Source organism: Medicago sativa, chromosome 8 (assembly GCF_051527215.1).
Source record: "Medicago sativa cultivar Bolivia chromosome 8, Bolivia_mono, whole genome shotgun sequence".
NCBI classification, from domain to species: domain Eukaryota; kingdom Viridiplantae; phylum Streptophyta; class Magnoliopsida; order Fabales; family Fabaceae; genus Medicago; species Medicago sativa.
This window is the reverse complement of record NC_140756.1, coordinates 28,384,156-28,395,026: the sequence shown is the minus strand read 5'-3', so window position 1 is coordinate 28,395,026 and position 10,871 is coordinate 28,384,156. Positions and strand designations below refer to the sequence as shown.

The 10,871-nt window shown below is 32.3% G+C and overlaps 1 long non-coding RNA gene and 1 pseudogene across 2 annotated transcripts; one reads left to right on the top strand and one right to left on the bottom strand.

Moving 5' to 3' along the window:
- Positions 1-5,879: 5,879 nt before the first annotated feature.
- On the bottom strand, positions 5,880-8,013 carry LOC146898122 (uncharacterized). The gene is made up of 2 exons (XR_015021617.1): positions 6,989-8,013; positions 5,880-6,395 (listed from the first exon to the last, which is right to left on the bottom strand). It is a non-coding gene; the product is annotated as an uncharacterized LOC146898122 (long non-coding RNA).
- Positions 8,014-9,212: 1,199 nt separating this feature from the next.
- Positions 9,213-10,494, top strand: LOC146898121 (calmodulin-like protein 3 pseudogene; annotated as a pseudogene). The gene has a single exon (XR_015021616.1). The product of XR_015021616.1 is annotated as a calmodulin-like protein 3 pseudogene (transcript).
- The last annotated feature ends 377 nt before the right edge of the window (positions 10,495-10,871 follow it).

The following is a 10,871-nucleotide window of genomic DNA, read 5'->3' as shown; positions in this document are numbered from 1 at the left end:
TAATTTTAACCTAAAACCTAAGCTAACTTTTACTGTATTACCCCTGACCTATTTTGAGACCCCATACAATCTTATATATAAAAGTTAACCCGGATGATTATTTTAGCCCTAATTTTAACTTAAAACCTAAGCTAACTTTTACTGTATTACCCCTGACCTATTTTGAGACCCCATACAATCTTCTTATATATAAAAGTTAACCCAGGTGATTATTTTAGCCCTAATTTTAACCTAAAACCTAAGCTAACTTTTACTGTATTACCCCTGACCTATTTTGAGACCCCATACAATCTTCTTATATATAAAAGTTAACCCGGGTGATTATTTTAGCGCTAATTTTAACCAAAAACCTAAGCTAACTTTTACTGTATTACCTCTGACCTATTTTCAGACCCCATACAATCTTCTTATATATAAAAGTTAACCCGGGTGATTATTTTAGCCCTAATTTTAACCTAAAACCTAAGCTAACTTTTACTGTATTACCCCTGACCTATTTTGAGACCCCATACAATCTTCTTATATATAAAAGTTAACCCGGGTGATTATTTTAGCACTAATTTTAACCTAAAACCTAAGCTAACTTTTACTGTATTACCCCTGACCTATTTTGAGACTCCATACAATCTAATCTAATTATATATAAAAGTTAACCCGGGTGATTATTTTAGCGTTCATTTTAACCTAAAACCTAAGCTAACTTTTACTGTATTACCCCTGACCTATTTTGAGACGCCATACAATCTTCTTATATATAAAAGTTAACCTGAGTGATTATTTTACCCCTAATTTTAACTTAAAACCTAAGCTAACTTTTATTGTATTACCCCTGACCTATTTTGAGACCCCATACAATCTTCTTATATATAAAAGTTAACCCGGTTGATTATTTTAGCCCTAATTTTAACCTATAACCTAAGCTAACTTTTACTGTATTACCCCTGACCTATTTTGAGACCCCACACAATCTTCTTATATATAAAAGTTAACCCGGGTGATTATTTTACCCTTAATTTTAACCTAAAACCAAAGCTAACTTTTACTGTATTACCTCTGACCTATTTTCAGACCCCATACAATCTTCTTATATATAAAAGTTAACCCGGGTGATTATTTTAGCCCTAATTTTAACCTAAAACCTAAGCTAACTTTTACTGTATTACCCCTGACCTATTTTGAGACCCCTTACAATCTTCTTATATATAAAAGTTAACCCAGGTGATTATTTTAGCTCTAATTTTAACCTAAAACCTAAGCTAACTTTTACTGTATTACACCTGACCTATTTTGAGACCCCATACAATCTTCTTATATATAAAAGTTAACCCGGATGATTATTTTAGCCCTAATTTTAACCTAAAACCTAAGCTAACTTTTACTGTATTACCCCTGACCTATTTTGAGACCCCTTACAATCTTCTTATATATAAAAGTTAACCCGGGTGATTATTTTAGCCCTAATTTTAACCTAAAACCTAAGCTAACTTTTACTGTATTACCCCTGACCTATTTTGAGACCCCATACAATCTAATTATATATAAAAGTTAACCCGGGTGATTATTTTAGCGTTCATTTTAACCTAAAACCTAAGCTAATTTTTACTGTATTACCCCTGACCTATTTTGAGACGCCATACAATCTTCTTATATATAAAAGTTAACCTGAGTGATTATTTTACCCCTAATTTTAACTTAAAACCTAAGCTAACTTTTATTGTATTACCCCTGACCTATTTTGAGACCCCATACAATCTTCTTATATATAAAAGTTAACCCGGTTGATTATTTTAGCCCTAATTTTAACCTATAACCTAAGCTAACTTTTACTGTATTACCCCTGACCTATTTAGAGACCCCTTACAATCTTCTTATATATAAAAGTTAACCCGGGTGATTATTTTAGCGCTAATTTTAACCAAAAACCTAAGCTAACTTTTACTGTATTACCTCTGACCTATTTTCAGACCCCATACAATCTTCTTATATATAAAAGTTAACCCGGGTGATTATTTTAGCCCTAATTTTAACCTAAAACCTAAGCTAACTTTTACTGTATTACCCCTGACCTATTTTGAGACCCCATACAATCTTCTTATATATAAAAGTTAACCCGGGTGATTATTTTAGCACTAATTTTAACCTAAAACCTAAGCTAACTTTTACTGTATTACCCCTGACCTATTTTGAGACTCCATACAATCTAATCTAATTATATATAAAAGTTAACCCGGGTGATTATTTTAGCGTTCATTTTAACCTAAAACCTAAGCTAACTTTTACTGTATTACCCCTGACCTATTTTGAGACGCCATACAATCTTCTTATATATAAAAGTTAACCTGAGTGATTATTTTACCCCTAATTTTAACTTAAAACCTAAGCTAACTTTTATTGTATTACCCCTGACCTATTTTGAGACCCCATACAATCTTCTTATATATAAAAGTTAACCCGGTTGATTATTTTAGCCCTAATTTTAACCTATAACCTAAGCTAACTTTTACTGTATTACCCCTGACCTATTTTGAGACCCCACACAATCTTCTTATATATAAAAGTTAACCCGGGTGATTATTTTACCCTTAATTTTAACCTAAAACCAAAGCTAACTTTTACTGTATTACCTCTGACCTATTTTCAGACCCCAGACAATCTTCTTATATATAAAAGTTAACCCGGGTGATTATTTTAGCCCTAATTTTAACCTAAAACCTAAGCTAACTTTTACTGTATTACCCCTGACCTATTTTGAGACCCCATACAATCTAATTATATATAAAAGTTAACCCGGGTGATTATTTTAGCGTTCATTTTAACCTAAAACCTAAGCTAATTTTTACTGTATTACCCCTGACCTATTTTGAGACGCCATACAATCTTCTTATATATAAAAGTTAACCTGAGTGATTATTTTACCCCTAATTTTAACTTAAAACCTAAGCTAACTTTTATTGTATTACCCCTGACCTATTTTGAGACCCCATACAATCTTCTTATATATAAAAGTTAACCCGGTTGATTATTTTAGCCCTAATTTTAACCTATAACCTAAGCTAACTTTTACTGTATTACCCCTGACCTATTTTGAGACCCCACACAATCTTCTTATATATAAAAGTTAACCCGGGTGATTATTTTACCCCTAATTTTAACCTAAAACCTAAGCTAACTATTACTGTATTACCTCTGACCTATTTTCAGACCCCATACAATCTTCTTATATATAAAAGTTAACCCGGGTGATTATTTTAGCCCTAATTTTAACCTAAAACCTAAGCTAACTTTTACTGTATTACCCCTGACCTATTTTGAGACCCCTTACAATCTTCTTATATATAAAAGTTAACCCGGGTGATTATTTTAGCCCTAATTTTAACATAAAACCTAAGCTAACTTTTACTGTATTACCCCTGACCTATTTTGAGACCCCATACAATCTTCTTATATATAAAAGTTAACCCGGATGATTATTTTAGCCCTAATTTTAACTTAAAACCTAAGCTAACTTTTACTGTATTACCCCTGACCTATTTTGAGACCCCATACAATCTTCTTATATATAAAAGTTAACCCAGGTGATTATTTTAGCCCTAATTTTAACCTAAAACCTAAGCTAACTTTTACTGTATTACCCCTGACCTATTTTGAGACCCCATACAATCTTCTTATATATAAAAGTTAACCCGGGTGATTATTTTAGCGCTAATTTTAACCAAAAACCTAAGCTAACTTTTACTGTATTACCTCTGACCTATTTTCAGACCCCATACAATCTTCTTATATATAAAAGTTAACCCGGGTGATTATTTTAGCCCTAATTTTAACCTAAAACCTAAGCTAACTTTTACTGTATTACCCCTGACCTATTTTGAGACCCCATACAATCTTCTTATATATAAAAGTTAACCCGGGTGATTATTTTAGCACTAATTTTAACCTAAAACCTAAGCTAACTTTTACTGTATTACCCCTGACCTATTTTGAGACTCCATACAATCTAATCTAATTATATATAAAAGTTAACCCGGGTGATTATTTTAGCGTTCATTTTAACCTAAAACCTAAGCTAACTTTTACTGTATTACCCCTGACCTATTTTGAGACGCCATACAATCTTCTTATATATAAAAGTTAACCTGAGTGATTATTTTACCCCTAATTTTAACTTAAAACCTAAGCTAACTTTTATTGTATTACCCCTGACCTATTTTGAGACCCCATACAATCTTCTTATATATAAAAGTTAACCCGGTTGATTATTTTAGCCCTAATTTTAACCTATAACCTAAGCTAACTTTTACTGTATTACCCCTGACCTATTTTGAGACCCCACACAATCTTCTTATATATAAAAGTTAACCCGGGTGATTATTTTACCCTTAATTTTAACCTAAAACCAAAGCTAACTTTTACTGTATTACCTCTGACCTATTTTCAGACCCCATACAATCTTCTTATATATAAAAGTTAACCCGGGTGATTATTTTAGCCCTAATTTTAACCTAAAACCTAAGCTAACTTTTACTGTATTACCCCTGACCTATTTTGAGACCCCTTACAATCTTCTTATATATAAAAGTTAACCCAGGTGATTATTTTAGCTCTAATTTTAACCTAAAACCTAAGCTAACTTTTACTGTATTACACCTGACCTATTTTGAGACCCCATACAATCTTCTTATATATAAAAGTTAACCCGGATGATTATTTTAGCCCTAATTTTAACCTAAAACCTAAGCCAACTTTTACTGTATTACCCCTGACCTATTTAGAGACCCCTTACAATCTTCTTATATATAAAAGTTAACCCGGGTGATTATTTTAGCCCTAATTTTAACCTAAAACCTAAGCTAACTTTTACTGTATTACACCTGACCTATTTTGAGACCCCATACAATCTTCTTATATATAAAAGTTAACCCGGTTGATTATTTTACCCCTAATTTTAACCTATAACCTAAGCTAACTTTTACTGTATTACCCCTGACCTATTTTGAGACCCCACACAATCTTCTTATATATAAAAGTTAACCCGGGTGATTATTTTACCCCTAATTTTAACCTAAAACCTAAGCTAACTATTACTGTATTACCTCTGACCTATTTTCAGACCCCATACAATCTTCTTATATATAAAAGTTAACCCGGGTGATTATTTTAGCCCTAATTTTAACCTAAAACCTAAGCTAACTTTTACTGTATTACCCCTGACCTAGTTTGAGACCCCTTACAATCTTCTTATATATAAAAGTTAACCCGGGTGATTATTTTAGCCCTAATTTTAACCTAAAACCTAAGCTAACTTTTACCCCATATTCCCATGATTTATGTTTTTCTTCTTTTCCTTTTTTCTTCTTTTCTTTTACTTTTTGTTTCTTTAATTAATATTTTTATTCATATTAATCTTTATCCTGCGCCCCTACACCCTATTTACAAGTCAATTCTTAAGTCAAACAAAATGTCCTATATCAAAAAATATTAATTTCATTTTATTCATATTAATCTTTATCCTAAAATGTTGTCCATAATTTTATTCCACTTCAACTGCATCCTTTTGTTCTGCGCCCCCTCCCTATTTACATGTCAATTCTTAAGTCAAACAAAGTGCCCCTACATGCCAATGTCGCAATATCACGGGTTACTTCGAGGGGTGGCTTAAAGATATTGATTAATGACGAGGACGGCGATGATACCGATGTTGCATCAAATGTGGTCTACATGGAAGTTTTCCGTAATGTGTAGGACTTTTTTGTGTACTATTCATTTTCTTACTTATTGAAACTATTTGCATGTCAACGAACTTTAGTTTCCCTTTTAAAATTATATGTTACGTTAAAGTAATAGGAACTACGTACTAGAGTTATGGAACAATAACAGTCTATGGTAATTGGCATTATGGTTTGATTTACGACAATTTTTACATTCAAGCGAACTACATTGTTTTATTTTTACAATGAATATTAGCTTCCTAAAATGACCCGTGCGTTAGCACGGGTCTGACAGTCTAGTATGGAATAAAAGTTGTTACAAGATAATATAACCTATAACCTAATAATAGTAAAAGTTGTTTCAAAATAATATAACCTAATAATAATAAATGTTGTTACAAGGATAATATTGAGATTTTAAATTAATATAAGGATAATTTTGGCAGTGCAATAAAATTTGCCCCCCTCCCCACCCCTCCCCTTTCTAAAAATTGAACCTAACACTTCAAATTAAAAATCTCCCCTCCCCTCCTCTCCCCTCCCCTCGAAAACTCTCGAACCAAGCGGAACGAATTTCAATGTAGAAGTTATCCCTTGTTCATCTCTTTGAGTCGCATAAGTATTCCCCTTAAAAAATATCAATTTTTCAACTCTTCATCGTTACTTGCTTGTTATTCAAGAAATCAACTAAGCCAAATATAAAAAATTCAATCAAAAAAATTTCTTCAAAAAAATAAAATAAAAAATCCAATTAAGCAAATTCAATACGAATCTTTTGAAACTACTACATACATAGTAAAAATCTTTTATATTTCAAATGAGCCAATTCAACATGATTAAAAAATTCTTCAAAATAAAAAAGGATCAAACAAGAATATAAAAATACAATTACAATTTTAAAATTCAATATTACCTATTCAATTAAGCAAAACAAGTATAGATTAAACAAGTATAGACACTAAGTATAGGATTAAACAAGCACATATATAAGAACAAACAAGAATAAGAAACAATAGGATTACAACCGATTACACTAGAACAATACAAACAAAAAGTGGAGAAGAAAATCAATCATATTCAATTAAGCCAATTCAATTGGATTGCAATTTTAAAAATCAATTACCATCGATCAATAAACAACACCACAAGAACATAAATCAAGAAAATAACAATCAAACTTAGTAATATGACAATCAACGATCAATCCTAGTAGCAATCAACAATAAAACACCTTTCAATTCTAAAATCAACAATTAAATCGATAATAGTCAACAAATTACCTTTCAATTATGATTGAAAAAGCCGAGATTGGGAGTGTGACCGGTAAAGGGAGTTGCATTTGCAGTTTCAGTGAACAAATTAATTGGAAGCGTGAAGAGTGTTTAATGGGCTAATTGAAAATTTTCTTTAAGACAATGGTACTTGTTGTTTTGTGTTGTGCGTTCTCTGTTCGTATTATTTGTATTGTGTTCTTGTTTGACTAGAGATAGATTGGGAGACAGGTGTTATGGCTTTGTTTTGCGTCTTCTTTGGGCTGTGTTTTATGGTGTTGCCGGTTTGTTTTCGAGGAGCCTTGCCGCTGGAGGCCTCCTGCTTTTGGATTAGGATTTGGTTGCTTGGCTGTTGTTGCTCGAAAGAGCTAGGTGTGCAGAAGCTTCGTGTTGACGGAGTAGTCGTTTGTCGCACCTTAAGCCGGTGGGTGCATGTCCTTCACGATTAATCCTCCTTCTTCGCAACTTCTGGTTTGTTGTCGTCGTAAGGATCGTGGTGGTTTGTGGTTGTCTAGCCGAGGGTTGGGTGTGCGCCGGTCTATTCAGGTGGTGGTGATGCAGGTTGATTTGGTGGCTTGTATTGATTTGTTTGTGTTCGAGCTGGTTCGCTTTGCGCTACTATTCCGCCTTTTCTCTGTCTTTGGATTTTGGCATCGGGTTATTGGTGGGTCGAGTTTTTGGACATGTTAAGGTGTCTGTTCCGGTGGTTCGTGAGTTGAGGGGTGCCTTTTTGACTTGTGTCGGGAGTCTTGTGGGCCGATCGCTTTTGATTCGAGGTCGGGAGCAAGTTTGTGACTCAGGTCCTTTTAGGCTGTTGTGATGTCTCCTCCGATAGACCGATACTTGAGTGGTGGTCGAAGCTGAACGTTTGAAGCAAAATCATTATCGGGTGCCTTATTGATCACTATTGGCAGTGTTGGTCCTTTGAGGAGTGCTGGTGGTTTTTCTTTAGGGGTTTTTTGGTGTTTTTATTTTATCTTTTTGGTGTAATACTTGGGATTTAATCCCCTAATATATATATAATATATTTTGCCATTAAAAAAAAAACTTATGTAATTTTCCTAATGTATAAAAAAAATTTAAAAATTGGGGGTGGATCCTGGCTCATCATAGTCTACACCATACGTCACCACTGTTTTCACATGATGTTGGGGCTTTGTATGCTCGAACTTTGTCACCTAATGTGAAACCTTTGCATGATCAATTAACTTATCCGCTATTATCAGATATAAACTAATTTATAAGTTAGCCGCTATAAACGGATCATCCTCTATAAACAACTTATAAACTATATGTTTATTATTTTTACCAAACAGAACTTTGGTGGCGAAAAGTAGCATATGAGCAAAATTTTACAAGCACATTCTTGAATTTTTCTTGATAAAATCTTTCTTGATATATAACATTGCTCTTTTCAAAAAGACTTTTCCAATATTCACCAAACACGACCTTAATCAAACTCAAAAGTAATCATTGTCTCTAAAACCATCCTTATCTGCTCGTGTAAGTGATATGATCTGATGATTAGAATTTCAAGATCTATGGGTGGATAGCGCCAGGTTTGTCTTAGAAAGTGGTCACCCTTTTATAGTGTCTTGAAAATCCTCGTAAAGATTGGAGAATTATTGCAAGGTGACAAAAGGGGTTTGTCTTAAAGCTACTACACATCTCATATAGCCTTGAATTTTCTCCAGTCTCCAGCCCATACAATCCAACGGCTGAGAGATCAACACTCTCATGTCGCAACCATTGGATTAATCCAATGAAATGTTTTGACTTTTGAGTGTACATGATCCTCATCCATAAAACTATTGATATAGTTATCCAATATTTATTTAGTTGAATTAATCTTGAGTGTTATTTTTTTGCCTCTTCCATAATTATGAAACACCTCCTTTTCTTTTTTTAATATATCCACACTTTTTATCCTTTTCAATTATTCAAAGAACAAAGCTTAGATCTCATATAATTATCGTAAAATAATGATTGATGACATCTTTTGTTGATATTGGAATTAAATGTTTTTTTTTTCAATAAAGATTTCAACTTCTTATTTTAGTTTCTGTTTTTTTTTTACTATCGATCCTGAAAAAGTTTTTCATCATTATTTTTAGTTGTTGCTTTTAAATCAACTTATGTGTATCATTTGAAATTTTGAATGAGTTTTTACAACAATGTTTATAATATTATGAGTTTTTGATAAATATATTTTTAACTAAATATAAAACAAATATAATTTTTTAAGCCAAAAAAACATAAAATTTATTTTGAATCAGTCCTGTTAATGTGTTTTAAAACTTTTGTGAAAGAGAATTCTATTCCGTACTAAATAAGATTGTGAAAAAAAAAACTTCAAAATTTTGGATAGTACATAAGTTGATTTAAAAACATGGACCAAAAGTGACGATGAAAAACTTTTAAAAAACTGGAAAGTCGGAAGATTTTTTTAGGAAAATTAAAACGAAAAAGTTGAAATATATATTTATAAGGACAATAAACACACTTCACACTTAATATTTTTTTTTGGAACCCTCTGGTTCCACATAAAAATGACCCCTAATAATCTAGAGTTCGATCAATAGATAAGTAAAATTTGGTTAAGAATTGTTCCATCTAGGAATCAAGCCATATTTAACCCTTAATATTATTTTGGCTTCTCCATTTTTTTTTATAATTAAGTTACTTATATATTTCTATACTTTTTTTCTCTTATCACTTCATTTGTTACCAACTTTCCAATCACTCTTATTCTCATTTCTCCTTCAGCTATGTTCCAAACTTTCACTTGTTGCTTTACCTTTCTTCATAAGACAAAATCTCCCTCCAACCAACCAAAAAGACCACCAAACATCAAACTTTGTTCCATTTCTGACATATCAATCTCTTCTTTCATTCAAAACGAAGAATCTGGCCAATTTCGACAAATATTCAAGCTTATCGACACCAACAACGACGGAAAGATTTCAACCACAGAGCTCAGTGATGTGCTTTCATGTCTAGGATACAACAAATGCACAGCTGCTAAAGAAGCTGAGAGCATGATAAGAGTTTTGGACTTCAATGGAGATGGATTTGTAGATATTGATGAGTTCATGTTTGTCATGAAAGAAGATGGAAACTATGGCAATGGAAAAGAGCATGATCAAGATGAGTATTTAATGGATGCTTTTCTTGTGTTTGATATTGATAAGAATGGATTAATATCACCTAAGGAATTGAGGAGAGTTTTGGTTAATCTTGGTTGTGAAAATTGTAGTTTAAGGGATTGTAAGCGTATGATTAAAGGGGTTGATAAGAATGGAGATGGGTTTGTAGATTTTGAAGAATTTCGATCTATGATGAAAATAGGACTTAAATTTAATTAGAACTTCAAAATGGGGTTTTCATCTTTTTAATTTGTATATTTTTCCTCCTTTTTTTATGTTTACTTCTTCACTCATGTGTAATGTGTTTCTTGTACTTCAAATGAGTGTCACAATTTCCTTTTATGATTAAGTTGGTTGATTAGTTTTTGAGGAGAATACTTATCATTTCATTTCAGCATTGCTATAGACAGCGAGAAGTATTATCCCAAATTCATCAAGAATGAAAACAAGCCAATAAAAAGCAGTTGTGAGCGGAAATGATGGGAGGTGGGGAAAAAAGATGGAAATCATGAACTAATGGATGGGTGACATACATGCCACATGTGTCGTGAAATTCTTGGGATAGTGCTATTTCGCTTGAAATAGCATTTTTCATTTCATTTTTTACTTTCCATTTTCAAAGATTAGGTGGTAAGATAGATATTACCTTTTGAGCAAGGTGAGTAATTTTTGTGTGGTAGCAAGAGTTTAAAACACACAAAAAACGTCATTTAATGATTTTTAAAATATATGTTCTTTAATTATTT